The sequence below is a fragment of the Schistocerca cancellata genome, chromosome 6 (genome assembly GCF_023864275.1).
Source record: "Schistocerca cancellata isolate TAMUIC-IGC-003103 chromosome 6, iqSchCanc2.1, whole genome shotgun sequence".
Classification (NCBI taxonomy): Eukaryota; Metazoa; Arthropoda; class Insecta; order Orthoptera; family Acrididae; genus Schistocerca; species Schistocerca cancellata.
The window spans coordinates 645,644,602-645,666,512 of record NC_064631.1 but is presented as its reverse complement, the minus strand read 5'-3'; the positions used below and the strand labels follow the sequence as shown (position 1 = coordinate 645,666,512).

Genomic DNA, 21,911 nt, shown 5'->3' with positions numbered 1-21,911 from the left:
CATTTACACTAAACATGATGAAACTAAGTTGATTAAACGGGCACTATGTACCCAGAAGTGGATTTAAACCTAATGTACAACTAATGTGAATTAGATCTAGTCATGATAGTAATATTTATTATACCTCGGTGTATAATATCCATCTGAAGATTCATTACATATTAATGTACCAACAAAATCAAAAGTAACATATCTATTAACGTTAAATAATAATCATAATTGACAATGAGGACGTTAAATTCAGCATTAAATTGTTGCTAGAGAAGATCCTCAGACATACTACAACGTTAGCTTATAAATCTAGAAAAACTCAATGATTTTAAATTTTCAGTTAAAATGAGAAACATTCCAAAAATAGAGAGATACCTGAACAACCAACGAATCGTCATCTCACGAGAAGCTCGAAATGCATAAATCACCAACCACAAACAGTAATAATGACAAATGTGTTAATCCACCATCCCAAAAGCAAAATGATAATTATCGTTGTTAGATAAAGGATCGACCTAAACTGATAACTGTTTATTAGCAGTTATCGGGTGTTTACAATTAAAGTTTCCCTTTTTAACGCGTTATAACACGGAAACAAATTACCGTAAGAGTACCAAACTTGCCGGCCGGAGTGGCCGAGCGGCTCTAGGCGCTACAGTCAGGAACCGCGTGACCGCTACGGTCGCAGTTTCTAATCCTACCTCGGACATGAATGTGTTTAATGTCCTTAGGTTAGTTAGGTTTAAGTAGTTCTACGTTCTAGAGTACTGATGACCTCAGAAGTTAAGTCCCATAGTGCTCAGAGCCATTTGAGTACCAAACTTGGTAGCATTAATGCCAAGGTCATGGGGAAGAGAAATAATGCAGAATCAATTCAACTGAAACACTTAATGTGCTGCTACCATACATCGTACAACTAGATATCGGTACCATTACTGCTACAAAAGGGACTCAATACAGCGCCCATCATTGTCTATAAGAGTCTGACAGCACAGGATTGCATTCTGCACAGCAGAACGAAGCATGTCCGTAGATATGCTGGCTGCCTCTCTTGATATGCTGCGCTTCAGGTCAGCACATGTGTAAAGGATCCTCAGATAAACTCTGTCCTTCAGGTAGCTCCACAACCAGAAATCAGGGGGAGTGAGAGCAGGTGATCGGGCCGACCAAGCATCTGGAAACGATCGGCTATAATTCGATCGTTTCCGCATGTGTTCCGGAGAAGCTGGCAAACTTCACAAGCAGTGTGCGGTGCGACCCCATCTTGCATGAATACTGTTCAGTTCAATGCGTTTCTCTCCTGTAAGGTGGGAATGACATCTGGCGACGCATATCGAAGCAACATTGGCCAATCACACTGCACATCTTTGGTCTTTGAGCGCCAACTTGCTCAAAAAAGAATGGGCCATTGATGAAAGTATCCGTGAAGCGACACCACATGGCCAAGTTCACCTTACAGAGGAACTTCATGCACAATGACTGGAGGTTGTAACGCCGGAAATGCATATCCTCCTGTTTCCATCTATTGTACTATAATTTTTTTCCTTGTTTTGGTACCTCAAGATATGACATTTCTGTCTCTTTATATATTATAATTGTTTTACTATTTGTATATATATATTTATGCATTTATGGCGATGTATAATTGGTTGTTTTGTAAATATTATTTGTATTTTTACGCTGGGTCTTGCCTAGGGAAAACTATGCTATAGAACGAATACATCGATAGGTCGTGTGGAGAACCTAAGTGTTTAGGATCTTTGGTAGTGTTAACTCTGTCGCGTGGAGCGCGGGCAGAGGGAGAGTGTAGTGGAGCAGGTGTGTTGTGTGAAGCTCCCGCGAGTTGCCGCGCTTTCGGGGTTTGGCAGCATGTAATTGCGCTCGACTTGCGATGATAGTTTCTGACATGGTGTCGCGGACGGGAAGCATTAGCTGGCACACATCAAGAGCCCGTTTCGTCTGGTGATCGTGTCGAGAAGAAGGCGCGCCAACATCCAGCTTCTGCAACATCGACGGCCGACAATGAGTGACTGTCGCCACCTCCTCGATCGACGGCTTCAAACCTTCAATCAACCAACAAGGAAGACTGGAAGCACGTGAAGTTTTAGAACTTTATGGCAGACCTCAGCTTTTCAAACTTTTAAAATTGTTGCATCACAAAATTACAGCAACTTAGCATGAACTTTTGATGCTCATTGTTCCAATTGCATTACCAAGCAGGGTCCCTTCCTTTTCCGGAATGAACCCGAGTGTCGTTGAAATTCAAACGCCAGCATCATTCGATTTCACTGCTTTAATTTCAAAGTTCAGTTAAGGTATTCATAGCTGGCTACAATATTTAGATTACACAAGCACAAATCAAGAGTGCGAGTTTTGTTACTGTATTTTAGCTTACCTGTGACTGCAGCTCAGCTTGGTACGTACTAAATTTTACTACTGTTAATTGATCAGAATCATTAATTCAAGTTCAAAGTTAAATCCCTTATTTCTAAATTGCGTAGATTTAAGTAGCATTTGAAATGATTGTTGAGGTAGTCCAAGGCTAACCGATTTTACTGAATTTCGATGTGCTTCAGAAAGAAAGCTCACTATTAACTTCAGTCACTAAATTAACTTTCGATTTTCCTGTTTTATTAATTCTTTTGCTAAATTAAGTCGGAGTGTAGCGAAATTTATTACTTCTGACAAACTTTCAGTTTTCACGCTGCACGTGTCAACCTTCAGTTGCCACGCTTCTAGTGCTAATTATATGTTTCTTTTTCAGTTACTATAGTAATTGTCCTTAGGACTGGCGACCGTAATTTCCCCCAAATCTCAAATATCTAATTACCGCTAGTTAATTGTTAACGTAACGGCCGCACATTTACTTTCTTTATTAACTTTACCCCTTTTCAAAATTAATTTCCACCTGTTTCATTAGCATTTTTCCTTTCATTTAGATGTAACCCTTTCCTCCCTCTTTACCGACAGATTAACTTCGGTGTCGATTGCTTTTCCCAAATTTCCATTAGGTACACGCGGTTTAATTTTTCACTGTCATTAAGGTCGATAAGTGAGGGAGAGGTTACACGGTGAAGATCCCCACACTCGGCAGTTCCGTGTGTTCACCTCACCCCCCCCCCCCCCCCCAGAGAAAAATGAGCTTCGTCTGTCCATAGGATGGTCCAGGACCAGCCCTCGTCAACTTCTGTCTTTACGAGAAAGTGGAGATCGAAATAAAGACGCTGTACGTCCTGTGGTGCAACCTGCTGTACGATATGGATCTTGTACGGATACCATTTGAGAATGGTTCGTAGCACCTTCCGTGCTGTGAATCACGGGACGTTCAACTGTCGTAACACAGCACGTGCACTGCCTGATCTGGGAAATTGCGCGCAGAATTGTCTACCATAGCAACAGCAATTTCATCAACTACATGTGGTGCGACTGGTCGTCGGCCTCTTCCAGCTGATTCGAACTACTTCATCATGCTCCGCACAGCAGGTGGAGAAAGAGGAACCTTCCGTAATCCTTTCAGCCGGCAATATTCTCGAAGTGCAGTTGCAGCATTACTGTCGTTATGATAACAGAGGTTCACCAGTAATACCCCGCCCCTTTTGTTCGATCTCATGTTGGCACGTCAACAAGTGTACTGCGACTGATCAGGTGTGTGAGACTGTGAATGGTGATGACTTATCACGTCATCTGGTGGCCACAGTTAGAATTGGACGGTGGCGTTGTGATGCATGGAAATCATGCATTCCATACTCTGGACATTAATGCTACCAAGTTTGGTACTCTTACGGTAATTAGTTTCCGTGTTACCACGTTTAAATAGGGAACCATTCTCTCTAATTGAAAAATTTATACTTTATAATTGTCTGCTTCATTTCCATTTTAAACGAAAGTTAAAGCTTAATCCGATGTTGTCTTACACGTAAATCAGTGCAGATTGCTCCACGTAATAAAGGAGTTACAGCAACATTAAAATTCTACTAGGGTGTAGTCTAAATCCAGCATGCTGTTTTGTAGCCCCTAGTATACAAAAAAAAGAAGAATTAGGGTTTTACGTCTCCCTGACAGTGAGGTTATTATAGACAGATTGCAGGCTTGTATTAGGGAAGCAAATTGTCCATATCGTTTCCAGATATACCACCGCCTTATTCTCTTGAGCGATTTAGGGGGGAGCACGAGAAATTAAGTCTAGTTGGCTGCTTGGGAATTGTAACCCATTTAGTTCCAAATTCCAGTCCAGTTACTTGCCCACTGCACCATATATTCAGTTCCCATCTGTTCTCAGCTAGGACGTGATGCTGAGAATCACCAAACGATCTCTCGATTTACTGTTTATTATTTTAATGAGTAGAGTAACATTAGAAGGAATTACAAATAGAGCATTGCAATTTTTCATGTGTTATGTGGAAGCAGACAAGTATGTGAATGATAATGATAGAAGAAAGTATATGATAAAAAAACTCTTATCACTGTACAATGTCTCAGTACTTACAGTACAGTTAGTTCGATAGCTTTAACTAGCTAGAGTTTGGTACAAAGTTCTGCTAGAATATGAAAGATAATTCAAAACGTAACTACATTATTATAGGTTTCCTGGAGTATCCCAAAGAAATTCGAGGATTCTATAAAGTATTTCCTATTTCTCCTGAAAATAAAGTTTATTAAAAGACAAAGGATTCATATTTACTGACTATAATATGCATATGTCTTATATTGAAAAAATTTGCAGCGATGCATTGGGAAAAACGTGATTAAGATTTTTGTACAAAACTAAAGCTTAATGAGATTGGTTCAAAAACTATTTTTACTTCAACATCCACAAGACAATGATTTAAACATATTATTGGAAGACTCGCTTTGAAACGCTGTTGACAGGATTCAGATTAAACTATTATCTGAAGGTAAAAGTTACAAATGCGTTAAAAAAGTGCAAAGCAAGAGTGATCTCCAACAAGAACTTCATTACAAACGAGGATCTCAGATCTATCTCGTAGGCCATAAGCAGACTGAAGTATTAGTACTGTTATTTTAGTTGGCAGTTTTGTCGTAGAGAATATCACTGTTCTCTCAGCAACGTCAGCTGCAGTTATGCATTAAAAATCCGAGTTTTTTTTAACAATTAAGCCCATTATACACTGTCTGACAAAGAAGTGAAGGATCCAGTCGACGTGACTGGATGTCAGTGCCACTTCGTACCTGTACACGCCGTAGACGGTTTGAAATGATTAGTGTGACAGTTCTTTGTGACAGAACGGCAACCGGACTACATTATCGTTCCCTGAATGAGATTTTCACTCTGCAGCGGAGTGTGCGCTGATATGAAACTTCCTGGCAGATTAAAACTGTATGCCCGACCGAGACTCGAACTCGGGACCTTTGCCTTTCGCGGGCAAGTGCTCTTTTACATTACTTTATTTTCAGGAGAAATAGGAAATACTTTATAGAATCCTCGAATTTCTTTTGGGTACTCCAGGAAACCTATAATAATTTAGTTACGTTTTGAATTATCTTTCATATTCTAGCAGAACTTTGTACCAAACTCTAGCTAGTTAAACCTATCGAACTAACTGTACTGTAAGTACTGAGACATTGTACAGTGATAAGAGTTTTACATTATCGTTGCTTGTGTTTAGTGATGCTACCAGGCCTGCCTGGGCACCTGCGGGGGCCGGAGTAGTCAGTGATCACTGTGAAGGACCCAGAGGTGCCACATACCAGTAGGAGACAGCGTTTCATCACCTGACAGAGTTTGAAAAGGCCTCATTGTTGGTCTCCATTCGGCTAACTAGTCGAACTGTGCAGTACAAAGATTTGTACGACATTCGGATATGACAGTGGCCGAATCTTGCATGAGAACGTCATGATAGGTGTGATCGTCGGCAAGGTTCCGATCGACCACACACATCGTAGCCCATTCGCATCTATGGCGGCTATCCAAGAACAAGCAGTGAATTCCGTGCACCATTCTGTGGCATCTTCCAACATTGGCAGCAGCTGGACTAGGCAACTACCGTTCCATATGTAGGCTGCTGCTAACATCACAACACAGACGGCGGCTTCTGGAGTGGTTCCTCACCGGGAAGCAGGGAGTGCTGGTGAGTGGCTTCGCACTGTATTCACGATGAGTCGCGGTCGACCACAGTCGGCGCGTATGGCGGCGACGTCGGGACAGGTCCACATCTTCCAGTGATTTGGAAAGGCACAGCCTTGTTATTCCTTGCAACACTGAAAGGTCTCTGTTGGATTCCTTTCATGTTAATTTCTTAAATCTGTTGTCATTTACGGCATAAATTCCTCTTCTAAATTTACTGTGGCGTTTCTGACTATCTGGGAGGAGAGTGAGTAGTGGAACGTGTAACTTTTACACATAAACAAGAACGATCTGTCACACTACTACACTTTAAAACACAGTTTACATGTAATTCATGTCACACAGTCTCATACGGAACCTACATCCGCTTTCTTTTACATACTGTATATGATAAGATACTGTCATCCCCCTTCCCTTCTGTGTGAGAGGATGAATGAGCAAATAATGTATTTCTAGTTGCATGCTTGAGGGTAGCAGACAAGCCTGTCTGCTAGAGAACAGTAGGACCAACGTCGGAACAGGTAGCTACGCTTTCTAAAAGCAAAGACGTTTCTATCCTTAGTATGGTCCTGTCCGTCCCTTGTCATGTTGGTATAGGAAGCTGCCTCTCTGGCCACTTCCGTTTGTATTTGTGAGCCACCCTCAGGAAGGGACCAGGGCAGTCTGTCCACGGTGAGCGTCTGAAGTGGTAAGATCTCCGGCTAAGCGCGTGTCTGCTAAGTCCGTAGGACAATGGATTTCTTAAGTTCAGCCTAACTGAAAATTTAATCACCTTTATTTCAGGTTTAGCTTTAAAATATCTAATGTTATCTTAAATTGCAACGCAGTGTAATTCGCGTGTCAAGTTCAGAATATCTTCCGGTAGTTGCTTTGTCACTACTTTGTGAGTAATGTGGAACCACGTGTTGATCAGTAACTCTAACTAAGATCATCAATCTTAAATGCGAATGTGCGTGAGATTATAACGTCTCGTCTTGACAATATTTTTCAATATAGCGACTATTCTTTATGTTCAACCCACGTGGGGTGTACTTTGTATGACCAGTACCACGTGCTTATACAGTTGTTTGCCCATCAGGTTAATAGTAAGACGATAGTAACCAGTTCGAGGTTTTTCTTTAGTAAATCGCGTTTCGATGTAATTTATTTTAATTATCAAAATTATTGTGGAGTTACAGTCTTTGTGTAAACCAAGTTGACCACGTGAAGCATGTGGTGTAAGCATCAAATAGCCCTCAGCTATTCTTTTCGGCAAGATTTCACAGAGAGTTATTATGAATTTAGTGTACCAGTGTGTGGTAATTTCATGACGGACAGGATTGCGCTACGAACATAACTTCTTTGGGTGAAAATTGAATCGGTTGGTTGTGCTTAATTTCCTCTTGCATATGTTTCAACGATCTTCGTGTGTTATTTTATGAATGCAGTGTTGTATGCAGTCTCCCAATCTTGGCTCCATATTTGATGTTCCGTAAGATTACAAACTCACATTTTCACAGTCTTAAATAAGGCACCAGCTTAGTTATGACTCACATTTAATATGCTGAAATTTCAATGATCAATGTTAAAATAAATTTCCAAATATAAACTGATTTATTTCTTTTTATTTAAATTCTCTTATATATATATATATATATATATATATATATATATATATATATATATATATATATATATATATATCACCGGTAAGCTAGACTGGATACCTGGTGAAACAGTTGGGCAGTAATGCAAGGTTAACTTCCCCAGACAGCTCACAGCTTTTAACCCACTTTTATGGTCTTGAACATCAGCACCGCTTTCAAAACAAATTAATGCAACAACGTTACAACACGGTGTGGGGAGCTTGCAGGTGTCTCTCTGACAGCGTAATTGTATTTCACGGACATCCAGCACATTCGTGTGTTATCCCTTAGGCAATAGTGTCCTGCTCCCATTTTTCAATAGGAAAATTGTCGTCCATACACAGGACGTGTCTCTGTGAACTGTCTGCGTGATGTTGAGGTACTCTCGTAGCCAGCAAGATCCCCAGATTTGTCCCGATAGAACAAGTGTGGAACCAGCTGGGGTATCAGCTCCTTCCAAGGGCCAGTGACCAGTACATCAAGGACTACAGTAGTGGGCCAGCATGTCTCAGGAGGGGTTAGCACAGCTTTATCACACCCTTACAATTGGCATCAGTGCATGTATACAGACCATAGGACTGCAAAGCGATAATCTTACTGATAAGTGGGACTATATTGGCAAACTCTTTTTTAATTACACTGAGGACATTTTTTTATCACTGAGTGAGATCACATACTCTCTGAACCCGTGAAGTTCCTCATAGTTTACTCCTTCCGTTCAGGTTGGTCTACATCTCTTGTCACGCAGTGCAGTTTATAATGTATAGCCGTAACTCTAGTTGTTACGAAGGTGTGTGTTCCTTGACTGGTTGTCTAAATGTACAGGGTTCCTGATTCGATTTCAGGTATGGCTTAAATTCGAATAACATTAATCACCAATGACGAGTGTAGGCTTAGGACCATTTCAAAAAGGGTGGACGAAGGTTGAAAGTTTGCTGTTACAATGCAACTTCCAATAGCTGTTACATTGCAACATTCAGTATATAGATTGCTGTGTTTACAATTCAGTTATTTCGTGTACTACTTCCTGCAAGCTTGATGCAAAGATGTATTTCTGCACCTGCAACAAATTAGTTATTGTTGGGTTAGTCTGTGGGATATTCGGGAAGTATTCTTCGAGTTCTGACTGTGCCGGACAAACAGGCCGCAGCGCGTCTCGCGGAGAATGCTGGGGCAGGAGGTCGAAGAAGGCACTCGTGTGCCAGCATTTGTATTACATGGACTAATGTGACTGATGTATTCTCATGGAAAAAAGTCACAACACCAAGATATAATTAATGTAGAGTAGTGACATATCAGGAATGCATTTGCCTAGGTAACATTTTTAAGTGATTGTCGTTGCAATTTCACAGGTTAATGTAAGCTCGAGAAGAGCTACCGCAGATGTGAAATTCTGGTACTTTAATAACAAGTATAACCGCCAGAATGTTGAATGCAAGCATGCAAATGCACAAGCATTATGTCGTACGTGTGTCTGATGTCAGTTTGTGGGATGGAGTTCTGCGACTCTTGCAACTGGTAAGTGAATACAAAGACGTTTAATTCTGGTTGTGGATGACTCTGGAGCTGTCATCCGACGATGTCCCATCAGTGCTCGACTGGAGAAAAGTCTGGGCAGACCAAGGCAACATGTCAATACTCTGTGGAGCATGTCGTCTTACAAAAGTGGTATGTGGGCGATATCCTGTTGGAAAATACCCCCTGGAATGCCGTTCATGAATGGCAGCACAACATGTCGAATCGCCAGATTGTTGTACAAATTTTTCATTTGGGGTGAGTGGGATTACCGAAGCAGTACGAAATTGGTTTAGTAATATTAATAAAAGTTGTTGCTTTCTTAGTACAGAGTGAATTACGAGACCATTATTCTTAGCTCAACAAATAGTTCTACTGGTGTAACTGAACTTAGGTAATATAGATGTTTAGTTTTTTTTGTTTTTTTATGTACCATGAGTGAGAAGTGTGGGCTTTGTCATAGGTTTGTCAGTAGTGGGTTACAATATGAGATGTGTTCAAAGTATTTTCATTGGTGGTAGCACAATAGGGAAGCCAGTCGGCATTCTAGCGATATCCTCTCCTGGATATGCAGAATTTTTAGCAGAAATAAGTTGATAGAGAAGCAGGAGCATAAGATCTGTGCTATTCAGATACAGTTACAAAAAGCAAAGGAGGAACTAGATAGACTGAGTAGGGTGAAGGGTGGTGGGGAATGGGAACTGGCAGTTGGTAAGAAGGCAGCTAGGAGGAGGAGATATTCAGACAGTTGTACTTCGGGTATGACCAATAGATTTGACCTACTGTCAGAATTTAGTGGAGAGGAGCCATTTGTAGCTGTAGGTGTAAGATACATACAGCATTCCTCAGCAGTTAGGAGGCCTAAGTCAGTTGCAAATTATAATAGAAAGAAGAAGGTTCGGCTGTTAGGAAGTTCGCATGGAAGAGGTATGGGCCAGCAGTTAAGGAAGTGTTGGAGAGTGAGTACCAGGTCACCAGCATTGTAAAGGCTTATGCAGGGTTGGCTCACGTGACGGACGGTATATGGGAGTTATGTAGGAATTTTACGAAAAAGGATCAGGTATTGATCGTGGGTGGAGCAGGGGATAGTCGTGACAGGGAGTGGAATATGACGTGGTAAATATAGCTACTCATACTGATGGCACTAATGTGCATTTCGTTCAACAGTTTCAGCATCATGATCGGCGTCATCTTAATGCGGCTGTTAGGCGTGTCAACATGCGGCTGAAGAAGGCACTGATGGCATGCGTCACATTGCAGTGGTGCAAGTTGAGTCTATCAATAGATCGTGTTTCACCAGGCAAGGTCTGCACGTCAATAGGTATGGGAAAGGGATGCTGGCAAAGTTGTGACAGTGTAATGAGTGGTGGTGGGATCACTCATTGAAAAATTCATGTAGTAGTCAGTGCTACAACTGCACCTTTTTTATACTGAAGTCAGCTGATTGGTATACCTGCTTAAAGGAAGTACCTCTAACTAAGGGCTCACCTTCAGAGGAGGTAAGTTATCCAAGTAGAGAAGGAATTAGCATAATTCATCAAAATATCAGAGGTATTAGAGATAAAGTTGAAACGTCCCCTTAGAACAATTTTACACGACTGTGCTTAAACTGACACACAATATTTTTAGCGCAACGCAATCTGACTATCAAAGATCCCTGCAAAAGAATGGCCCTGAGTAACATTAAACTACACCTTTCAGAAATCACTTACCTCACAAAAATCTTCGTTACTCGAACTACTGCAATACAGCGAGCGCCATTACTGCCAGCTAAATAAAAGATTCAAACTACTGAAGGCGCTAACTACTGATAGGGATAGTTAGCAAATGAAAGATTTTAATAGAGAACAAACACTGTATTTACCTTAATAATCATAATATATATAGCAGTTCAATTTCAAAACTTCCGCCATCTCTCTCCTCACATCCACCACTGCTGGCGGCTCACCTCTAACTGCGCAACGCTACGCGCTGTTCACATCCAGCTGCCGCTGCCCAACACTACAATGGCAGACAACAATGCAAACTAGCCACAGGCTGCACACAGCACAGCCAGTGATTTTCATATAGAGCGCTACGTAACGTTGCCAATAAGAAAACATAAACAGCCTACTTACATAAAGAAAACATAAACAGCCTACTTACATAGCCCCCATGCTCCCCACAAAAAATTTTACAAAATGTGTTGGGCACTGGCCAATACAGATTTGAAAAAATTTTTCATAATTACAATAACAAAGATATCAAATGCACACACTTATTAATACAATGTTGGTCAAAAGCTAAAATTTTCTCACAGTCAATAAAGACAGTCCTGATCATTCATCACAGTAAAACTGCCGTTTCTTTTATCAAAGTCTGAGCAGTAAAAGACAATGCACACGGGAGTAGTGGATGTCCATGCAGTCTTGAAGAAGTAGTGTTGTCCTTCCAACAGAAAGGCAGTGCTGACTCTTGACATGCTGACAGGTAATGGGCCACAACAGAGCAAACCCACAGCAGAGTCATTCGAAGTTTTGAAGAATATTGGTAGGTAGGTCATCACACAGCAGACCCACTGCAGTCCTGGTAACGAGTATTGGTGGGCCACCAGAGGTGCAGATCCACTGCAGTCCTTGTAGTAATAATGGTATTGGTGGGTCATCAAAGGTGTGGACCCACTGTAGTCCTTGTAGAGATTGTTTTCCCGTTTTCGCATCCCGCGACTGTCTGTGTCAATTTCTAATTCTTGTAAGAGTCCCTGAAAAGCTTCAATGTCGTCTTTGCAACGTCCTGCTAAAATAATATGTCTCAAATGTTCAGGCAGTTTGATTAAGCAAATGCGGATGAGTTCTGAGGGGCTGTATGGGTTTGAAAGATACTGATTCTTATGCAACATATCTTCAAAATATTTCACAAGACTGGAAAATTCAGATTGTTCAAAGTGTTTCATCATCATGATGCTATGTTTTACTCGGTCTTGTGTAGCTTGTGACCAATATGCTGAGAGGAACGCATGGTAAAATTCTCCTTCACTGTGACAATCGTGAATGACCGATTGCATTCTTACAGCTGGTTCATTCTCCAAGTAGCCACACATGAATTCTATTCTGTGTTCTAATGACCAGTTGGGAGGAAAATTCCAGGTTCGAACCCTGGCAGGGTCGCCATATGAAACGTCACCTTAGAACAATTTTACACGACTGTGCTTAAACTGACACACAATATTTTTAGCGCAATGCAATCTGACTATCAAAGATCCCTGCAAAAGAATGGCCCTGAGTAACATTAAACTATACCTTTCAGAAATCACTTACCTCACAAAAATCTTCGTTACTCTAACTACTGCAATACAGCGAGCGCCATTACTGCCAGCTAAATAAAAGATTCAAACTACTGAAGGCACTAACTACTGATAGGGATAGTTAGCAAATGAAAGATTTTAATAGAGAACAAACACTGTATTTACCTTAATAATCATAATATATATAGCAGTTCAATTTCAAAACTTCCGCGATCTCTCTCCTCACATCCACCACTGCTGGCGGCTCACCTCTAACTGCGCAACGCTACACGCTGTTTACATCCAGCTGCCGCTGCCCAACACTACAATGGCAGACAACAATGCAAACTAGCCACAGGCTGCACACAGCACAGCCAGTGATTTTCATATAGAGCGCTACATAACGTTGCCAATAAGAAAACATAAACAGCCTACTTACATAAAGAAAACATAAACAGCCTACTTACAAAGTTAGTGAATTGCTTGTAGATGTTGACTCTGAGGTTATTGGTATATCGGAGCACCACTTAAATAATTTTACAATTCAGAGGATTCCTTTACCACGATACAGAATAGCAGGCTGTTTTTCAAGGAGTTCCTTACGAGGTGGGGGAGTGGCCATGTACATAAAAAACGGTAATCCGTTTGAGTCCATAGCCGTATCACGGCACTGTACTGAACAGATATCTGAATGTTGTGCAGGGGCGGTTGAATTTAGTGAAACTAAACTTCTAATTGTTGTTGTTTGTAGGCCCCCTTCCTCTGACTTCAAGGCATTTATTCTCAAGCAAGAAAGGGTTGTTGGTTAACTTTATAGGAAGTACCAGAAATTATTTATAAGTGGCGACTTCAATATTGATTTTGTATACGATTTTGCAAGGAAAAAAATGTTGGTAGAGCTGTTAAACCGATATGATCTGGTGCAGATTGTGATTTTTACAAATAGGGAGTATAGCCATAGACAATATTTGTATTCATTCTTTGTTACTAGATGGGCATTCTGCTAGTTAAAGGGTGAATGGCCTTTGAGACCATGATGTACAAATTTTAACACTAAAAGGCTCCAGCGTCCGGCCATCCATATTTAGGTTTTCCGTGATTTCCCTAAATCGATCCAGGCAAATGCCGGGATGGATCCTTTGAAAGGGCACGGCCGACTTCCTTCCCTGATCCGATGAGACCGATGACCTCGCTGTTTGGTCTCTTCCCCCAAACAACCCAACCCAACTAAAAGGCTTTTGTACTCAAACAAATGTCGTATATAATTACAAACTATGTAGGAAAGCTGATCCAATGGCAATGGAGAGCTTTTTAAACTTCGTTAAGGAACAAGAGTGGACTGTCTTTCAGACGTAGAATCACACCCGCCAACTTTATGTCGTATCACTCCTTCTTGGTGCTTGTGTTTTTTTCCGTCAGTGCATTTTCTATGAGTCAGTTATGTGAATTTACAATGGAATATGTTTTAAAGTTAGTTTTCCTTGCCACTCATTTTCTTATTTAGAAGAATTATGCCGAATTTCGCTCTGCAGTGGGAATACGAAAATCTAATTTGAAACTTACAACAATGTTTGCCTTCAGCAGGTAGTACAGCTGGTTAGTATTTTCAGAGATTTCTTGCTCAAGTTAATATCAAAAAGACTATTGGTCACTGTGAATGTTGTAATTCTTATTTCTTTGCACGCTAATCAGCAGAAAGGTTAGTATTGGTGCTGACTTAGCTGGTAGGCATGCAGTGCTTTATTCTATGTCTGCTTGTATGATGTCGTATATCTATGAGTTGTTGTAACACAGGATCCACATGCCCAGCGCACTGCATGGGGCTATGAGCCGACCTTCTTTACACATCTCTTATGCCTGGTGACAGCTGTCCACTTAAATTCGGTTTCCGTCTGGTGTGTCCATGGAAAATCGTTGTGTAAAAATGTAAGTGTTCACTGTCGAGGCAATTTTCTGCAAACTGTTTGCAGTCGTACCCCGTTACTGATTTGACTCATGGGTCTAATCATTATATTTAACGGGACATGTTTCTTAATCCAGGGCGTATCCAGACTTACTTCCGTAAGTAATACCATCAGGGACGTTACAAGGTTCAGGGCACCCACTTGCAATTTGGGTTGAGAAGCTGCACCTAAAGGTGTAACAATCAGCAGTTAATAACGGTATGAGCTTGCCGAAGGCAATTTCAATCACGACATTAAAGGTACATAATTTGCATCCACAGCAGAAGTAGACTGTGTAGACATGACAGAACGCATAACCAGGCAGAAGACTGATGACCCGAAAAAAGTATGGTCCTGTTCAAAAAAGGATGCAACTATGTGTTTTCATAACGCCTTCCTTGGCTTCTGTAGTAGCCATGGTAGATATGAGTGGCCCACGAATAAGGGATTTTCTGTGACACTATCGTGTTACTGTAGCTACTCTGCTTTTCTTCCTCCACAAAATCTGTCCGTTGAGAAATGGTAATTCGTTATAGGTTGAGACATAAATACTCGCTGTAGAAAGGCAGGTTGAAAATTATTGGCTTCGCCGTACAACCGAGTTCATTAAAATGTGTTTAATTTTTCAGAACATTTTAACTCGGTCATCCAGTATGTCGCTCATACGGCACAACTGTAACAACTTTTTTAGCTTAATGTCGTAATGGTTTATGATGGTCGATATCTCAGCTAAGGACATGATGGAGATACTTGTCGGTTTTTTGTCATCCTGTAACAGTAGCTACATCCAGTAACAGAATCCGAAAGTAAAATACTCTAAAAAAGTGTACTTCATCCGCACACGCATGGCACCATCTTATACCAACCTATTCATGGGCCTTCTAGAGGAATCCTTCCTAAACACCCAGAATCCTAAACCAGTCACCTGGTTCAGATTCATTGGTGAAATCTTTGCGATTTGGATCGAGGGTGAGGACACCCTACCCATATTCCTCCAGGACCTCAACAAACGGTTCAAATGACTCTGAACACCATGGGACTTAACATCTGAGGTCACAGTCTCCTAGAACTTAAGAACTACTTAAACCTAACTAACCTATGGACGTCACACACATCCATGCCCGAGGCAGGATTCGAACCTGCGACGGTAGCGGTTGCGTGGTTCCCGATTGAAGCACCTAGAACCGCTCGGCGACAGCGGCGAACCTCAACAACTTCTCCCCATTTGCTTCACCTGGCCTTACTCAACCCAGCAAGCCACCTTCCAAGATGTTGACCTTCACCTCAAAGATGGCTACATCAGTACCTCCGTCCATATCAAACCTACTAACCACCAGTAGCACCTCTACTTCGACAGCTGCCACCCATTCCACTCCAAGAAGTCCATTCTATACATCCTAGCCACCTGTGGTCGTCGCATCTGCAGTGATGAGTGATCCCTCTCGAAATATACTGAGGGTCTGACTGAAGCCTTCACAAATCGTCATTATCCTCCCAACCTTGTACAAAAAAAACTCCCGTACCTTATCTTTCCAGTTTGCCACCACCTCACAAGGCCCACCGTCCGGCCATAGAGGAGCATTCCCCTCATAACTCATCACCACCCAGGACTGGAGCAACTGAATTACATTCTCTGCCAGCGTTTCGACTATCTCTTGTCGTGCCCTGAAATGAGAAATGTCCTGCCTACTATCCTTCCCACCCCTCCCGCAGTGGCATTCCGCCATCCACCGAAACTGCACAATATACTCGTCCCTCCCTACAAAACACCTGCTCCCAACCCCTTACCTCTTGTCTCATGCCCCTCGAATAGACCTAGACGCAAAACCTGTCTTATACATCCTCCCACCACCATTTACTCCAGTCCAGTCACAAACATCATCTATCCCATCAAAGGCAGGGCTACCTGTGAAACCAGTCATGTGATCTACAAGCTACGTTGCAGCCACTGTGCTGCATTCCATGTGGGCATGATAACCAACAGGCTGTCTGTCTGCATGAACGGCCATCAACAAACTGTGGCCAAGAAACAAGTGGACCACCCTGTCATTGAAACATGCTGCCAAACATGACATCCTTCATTTCAATGACTGCTTCACAGCCTGTGCCAAATGGGTCCTTCCCACGAACACCAACTTTTCAGAATTGCGTAGTAGGGAACTTTCCCTGCAATATATCATACGTTCCTGTAACCCCCTGCCGGCCGCGGTGGTCTAGCGGTTCTAGGCGCTCAGTCCGGAACCGCGTGACTGCTACGGTCGCAGGTTCGAATCCTGCCTCGGGCATGGATTTGTGTGATGTCCTTTGGTTAGTTAGGTTTAAGTAGCTCTAAGTTCTAGGGGACTGATGACCACAGATGTTAAATCCCATAGTGCTCAGAGCCATTTGAACCATTTTGTAACCCCCTTGCCTTCAAACTTCGTTAGTCATTATCCTCTCGCACCCAGCCCTTGCTCTGTTCCCATTCCAGCATTACACAGCCCTTATTCCTCCATCACACCCAGTCTTTTTACTTATCTCGTTATCTTTTACCTCATCCCTCCCCACCTCTCTGCTGCCTTCCGTCTAACCTCCCGGCTGCGCATAGCTGCCCTTTCCTCTTCGGAAATCGTCCCTCCGCACTCCCCAACAGCACATCGGTGTCACCACCTCTACCCTACTATCCCTCCTCCTCCCCACCCCAGCCTACTCCTTACCCCTACCCAGTCGCCACTCCCGTCATGCACCGGTGCTGCTGCTCGTAATGTGGTCTAAGTTGCCTGAGACTGCAGTCATGTGTGTGAGTTGCGTTTGCGTGAGAGCATATGTATGTTTTTGTTGTCTAATTTTGACGAAAGCTATTATTTGTGACAGTCTTTTTGTTGTGCCTATCTGCGACTCAGCATCTCCGCTATATGGCGAGTAGCAACTTTACTTTTCACAATATTGTTGTATTTCATCTTTGTAACAAATGGTTACCTCAGTCCACTTTTCGAAATAAATTTTCCGTTGCACTATGTGATGACAGGAATCGCATCCAGCTGCATCACCAAATCCAGATTAACACAGTGGCTCTGTGAAGGTATGGGATAAAGGCCAGGAAAAAGTAGATGAAGATTCTTTGGTCATACATCCACTTCCCCGAGAGAAAGAGTCCCATAATTAGCTCACCATTCCTTGACCCAGCAGCAACAGTGCTACTTCTAGTCACATTTTCACTACCAGCTGCTCCCTGAAGGTCCCCCATACCCTGATGCCTGGAGTAACAATACGGTGCCTCTCCAAAACATACAAAGAAGGGGACCTCTCCACATGGACCCACCATATCCGCTGTCTATCGTATTAGAGGGTGGCGCAGAACTACTGTTCACCACTGAACACAATGCAGAAGCTGTTCATCAGCAGACCATGCTTCCCAGACACAGCAGCACTCCGGACGCAGACGTTTGTTTTCCGGCGGTAACGACAGCTTTGCACAGCTGCGGGCTGCCACTGAATGTTGCAATCAGGCCATTACTTGTGCTCGAATAGCAGGCACAGCTGTGGAGTGGTCAGGACGTGACTGGTGCAGAACACGGCGATGTTCCCTTGCAGTAATTCACAATATAGATTATTCTGTATCTACGTTAATGATCGAAGCAGAAGAAATGTAAAGTATGTGCTGCAGCCGGGACTGGAACCCGGGTCTTCTTGCTTGCAAGGCAGAAATGCTAACCATTACACCACCGCAGTACAATGGTCCACATTGCTGCACGAACTAGCCAAGTTGAGTGCCCTCCCCAACACAATCTTCAGTTCATATCTTCTGCTCATTTTCCCTTACATTGTCGCTATTGCCAAGGCTCTCCGACATTGGAATAGCACACCAGCGTTGGAAGTAATGGGAAAGTCCTGAACCATAGGATATCTTGTAGATCTTATAATTAAATGATTCCCTGAGACATCTAAGTCTCTTCATTATTGTAGATAATAATAGTGAATAATGAAGAGACTTAAATGTCTCAGGGAAACATTTAATTATGTCTCATCCCACTTCGTTGTTGCTCGCCCTCTATAACATCTTGCCCTCGTCAGTCAGTTCTAACATACATCGGCAATACTTCATAACGTAGGACTGCTAGTGATTTATTTACCCACACATTTATAATTATTGAATTAATACAAAACCAAACATAATTACAAACTTATCGAATTTTGCGTATAGACATTACTAATGGGTCTAACTTGGAAAGGAGTTATATGTTATATACCAGCTGGTCATTGCGATGCTACCTGTAACAGTTATTTATAAAAAAAATATTAAAGCCGAAATACTATCCATGCATATGTGCTATCACAAAAATTATTTCATGGATGTCTTGTGTCACGAGCCAAGTGCGGACCAACAAACCGTATAACATCGGAAAAAAATCCCCAAATTTTGAGACGATGGGAAAAACAGACAGAACTGAAGTCCCTCGCAACACACAACGTTCCAAGGTTTGTTGTTCTCTGCGTATGGGTATGGATTTTTGACTCTCGATAACACGAGCAGGTAACGTAGAGCTGTCTGTCACCACAACATGGATTATCCATATGAATACCTGGCACTTCCAACGTTTATCCTTGGTTCTTATATACAGTGACCGAAACGGCCACTTTCAAAGGGAGCTGCAATCGTTTCATTTAGAAAGGCAACTTTAATGCGAAGATAGGAGTTCGTGGTGCCAATACCGTCTCTCCTTTGGTTCCACGTTTAATAATGTTGGCCTGCCCGATGTGTGCTTTCAGCCCCATGATGCATAACCTGCCATCACACAAGTTTGATGCATCCAGGTTACGCTTCAGTCTGACGGGCACACCCGCCATCAGCTCCAACTTGTGGGACGGCACCTCCGATAGATCTAGCGAGTTTAGACTCTACGAGGTATGTAGTTGCGTCGTTACTTGTCTCACTGTATCTGTTGACGTGTAGGCGATCACCTCACCACGTGCTTGATCAATAATTTTCCTTATTGGTTTTTTCCCACAGATTCGTTGTTAAACGCCATTGCTTCTTTTCCACACAATCCCTCCTTGTTCCTCGAGTTTAGTTTTAAGCCTGTTGAAACATCATTAGACTACTTTCCGAGTTTACAACACTGCAGAAGCAGATTTCAAATTTTATGAGGTCTTCCGCGTCTACTGCTGTGCGGCCTTCGCCAATCTCGAGGAGGTATTCAGCAAAGAGCTCAGACATCCTGTTGCTGTACAGCTGGACTCTAACATCAGTTGTGAACTGTGATCTCTCCGTCATTTCCCACAGAATCCTAAGGAAATGCAATCCGAAAACAAAGGAAGTAGGTTACAGTACACCTGTTCGCCGACTGCTTGAATACTGCTCACCGGTGTGGGATCCGTACCAGATAGGGTTGACAGAAGAGCTCGTTACAGGATCATTTAGTAATCGCGAAAGCGTTACGGAGATGATAGATAAACTCCAGTGGAAGACTCTGCAAGAGAGACGACCAGTAGCTCGTTACGGGCTTTTGTTGAAGTTTCGAGAACATACCTTCACCGAGGAGTCAAGCACTATATTGCTCACTCCTACGTGTATCTCGCGAAGAGACATGAGGATAAAATCAGAGAGATTAGAACCCACACAGAGACATACCGACAATCTTTCTTTCCACGAAAAATACGAGACTGGAATAGAAGGGAGAACCGATAGAGGTACTCAAGGTACCCTGCGCCACACACCGTCAGGTGGCTTGCGGAGTATGGATGTAGATGTAGCTTTAGATCGTCGCAGCCTTGAGGCACGCGTTGATCTAGTATACGCTGGGTCTCTTAAGACCGGCGGCGTCTGTCGGGAATCGCCTGCGAGCAGGACCATAAGGCCATCGATCATCGGTTCCCACGAATGTCTTGCAAGTTGCGATCGAACTTCTCGATCGCACCCTTGTGTGACATCGAGAATTCGTCCCACACGATCAACCTGTACTGCTGCGGCCACTGCTCTTCCTTATGTTGCGAACAGGCATTTTCTCACTCGCGAGGTTCAGCGGAAGCTCGAAGGCCGAGAGGTTAGTTCTTCCAGCAAGGTCGCAACTATCCCAGAGGATAGCTAGCGCGACATTCCTGTCCTTGCGCAATTGCGCTAGCATTAAAATCGTGAGGAATGTCTTGCCATTTCCCCCATTTGCGTCCAAGAAATAAAGATCCCCTCTTCTCCGCTCTCCGCTTGACTCATAACGTCACTAAAAATTTGTCTTTACTTTGGCAATAGCTGGGGTTCGGTTTGGTCGATTGACCCCCAAGGCTGTGGTGTTGCAACTGTGCTCCCTGAGCAAATCAGTGGAAAACTCTCCCGTTCGCTGTGGGATGGACATGTCGAAATAGGACAGCCGTTAACCTACCATTGAGAGAACTTTGTGCCCAATAAGTTTCGGGGCTTCCTTAAAATATATGTCGTCGGTGTCCTGTGCTGTCCCTCGGTATCAGGCTGCAATCCCTTCTGATAATGCTGTTTTATATTTGTCCCAAAGTTGCTGGGGGTTCGAGAGTCTGCAGGTGCTCAACATGAGAGCAAAAATCTCTTTCGACCTCGCCAGTGACCGGCACATTGCGATGTCCTCCATCGTAGCGACCCAGTGGCCGTCGTCTTCCAAAAGTCACAACGCCTCACACGTGATACAGGTAACAAGCGTTTGTATCTTACGACAACGCCAACCAGCACGTCTTACAGGTAGGGCCGGTGAAAACTATCAAACATCATTTGTTATCAAGTACTCATTAAAAGAATTTATTAACAAACGGTAATTTCCTTTTCTCGACGAGGTACAATACTCAATCTAAAATCCACATTAAAGATTAAACTTGAGCTTCCATCCTTAAGGCATTGAATATGGAACACCAGAACCGAAACAGTGTAAATATTCTTTAAAGTCTTTTCCAAAAATGTTACAATTCATCAAAACATTAAATCTTGAATGAGATTTTCACTCTGCAGCGGAGTGTGCGCTGATATGAAACTTCCTGGCAGATTAAAACTGTGTGCCGGACCGAGACTCAGACTTGGAACCTTTGCCTATCGCGAGCAAGTGCTCTACCAACTGAGTCCCGGTCCAGCACACAGTTTTAATCTGGCAGGAAGTTTCATATCAGCGCACACTCCGCTGCAGAGTGAAAATCTCATTCTGGGAACGTCCGCCAGGCTGTGGCAAGCCATGTCTCTGCAATGTCCTTTCTTTCAGGAGTGCTAGTTCTGCAAGGTTCGCAGGAGAACTTCTGTTAAGTTTGGGATGTAGGAGACGAGGTACTGGCAGAAGTAAAGCTATGAGGACGGGGCGTGAGTCGTGCTTGGGTAGCTCAGTTGGTAGAGCACTTACCCGCGAAAGGCAAAGGTCCCGAGTTCGAGTCTCGGTCCGGCACAGTTCTAATCTGCCAGGAAGTTTCATTAAATCTTAATAATTTACGTGAAAAGTCATGCCGAGGCACACCATAACGTGAAAATTACAATAGAGTAACATAGCGGCATAGCGTCAGTTCAG

The 21,911-nt window shown here is 42.8% G+C and overlaps 1 non-coding gene across 1 annotated transcript; it reads right to left on the bottom strand.

The window, feature by feature from the left end:
* Window positions 1–18,059: 18,059 nt before the first annotated feature.
* On the bottom strand, window positions 18,060–18,132 carry Trnaa-ugc (transfer RNA alanine (anticodon UGC)). The gene has a single exon. It is a non-coding gene; the product is annotated as a tRNA-Ala (tRNA).
* Between the last annotated feature and the right edge of the window lie 3,779 nt (window positions 18,133–21,911).